This window comes from Lutra lutra, chromosome 18, assembly GCF_902655055.1.
Source record: "Lutra lutra chromosome 18, mLutLut1.2, whole genome shotgun sequence".
NCBI lineage: Eukaryota > Metazoa > Chordata > Mammalia > Carnivora > Mustelidae > Lutra > Lutra lutra.
In genome coordinates this window covers 34,945,658-34,947,021 of record NC_062295.1, presented here as the reverse complement: position 1 = coordinate 34,947,021, position 1,364 = coordinate 34,945,658, and the positions used below count along the sequence as shown (strand labels likewise).

The 1,364-nt window shown below is 41.1% G+C and overlaps 1 pseudogene; it reads right to left on the bottom strand.

Moving 5' to 3' along the window:
- Positions 1-430: 430 nt before the first annotated feature.
- LOC125090454 (40S ribosomal protein S17-like) lies at positions 431-833 on the bottom strand (annotated as a pseudogene).
- Positions 834-1,364: the final 531 nt, after the last annotated feature.

Sequence of the window (1,364 nt, the reverse complement as noted above, 5' to 3'; positions counted from 1 at the left end):
CTCATCTTCTGTTTTTGGAAGAGCTCACGAAGAATTGGTATTTATTTTTCTTTGACTGTTTAGTAGCATTCACCAGGAAGGCCAACTAGGTCTGAACTTTGTTTTGTGGGATGTTTTAAAATTGTGAATCTAATCTCCTTTAATAGGATCTTCCAGTTTCTTTTTTGAATGTTATTTCCTTATGGTTTCTATTCCTTCATCTCTGTATTTACATTATTTTATAGTCTCTCGCAGATAGTTCTGTGTAGTTTCTGTCTACTGGTTCTATTTTGTCTGGTTTTGGTTATTTATCATTTCATTTAGCCACGATTGTGTTTGCTGATTTTCTATCATGGTAAATCACAACAATTCCTTATCTGTTCTGGGAATTTGTTCTGGTTATTGTTGTTGTTTAAGGTTTATTGACGATACCACAGCACAGCCGGAAGATTCAAGTGCTTCCCCATGGCATTTTGGAATTCATCCCAACTATAGGCTGCGTGACCTGCGGGTTGGAAGACTGCCAAAGCCCTAGAGTTTCAACGTTTCCTTGGTGTCAGGATCGACTTCAGAGATTTCCTGATCCAGGACATTATCATCTCAGCAACATTATCATCTCTCCTTTCTCTCTCCTCCTACTGCAGATTGATGGAGATACCACTCACGGGGCCCCCTCAATCTGCTTCATGAGATGTGTGACACAGCCTGTGATCTTGCTTCAGAACCTTGCTGGGAATAACGGTGATCTCGCACACATGCTTGTTGGTGTGGGAGTCATTGTTTAGGCACGTATAATACTTCTCAATGGTGACCCAGGCTGCCTTTTTCATGGTTTTGATGTGAATGCAACCCATGTTGGTGGCTCTGGCAATTATTGTGAGGTCATCTTTAGTGGTGATCCACTTTGTCTACAGAAACCTCTTGTGGCCTGGATTATGAAGTGTTCCTTCAGACAAGCTTTGCATCTGTTCCTGACAGCCACTCCAAAAAGATCACCAAGGGTGGGGCGCCTAGGTGACTCAGTTAGTTAAACATCTGACTCTTGATCTCAGCTCAGGTCTTGATCTTAGGTCCCTGAGTTCAGGCCCCACACTGGGCTCCACACTAGGTGTAGAGCTTACTTTAGGGAAGAAAAAAAAAAAAAGATTACCAAGGAAGAATATAAAATTCAGAATTTGCTCCTGCCCCATGTCACAGGCTTGGTGGGTTATTTTCTCTTAGGATGATTTTTTTTTTCTACTAAACACCCAATGAAGCCAAATTCCTCTGTCCTCCTCCTACCCAAAAGTACTTTCTTCTTTTTTTTTTTAATTTTTTTTAAGATTTTATTTATTTATTTGACAGACAGAGATCACAAGTAGGCAGGGAGGCAGGCAGAGAGAGAG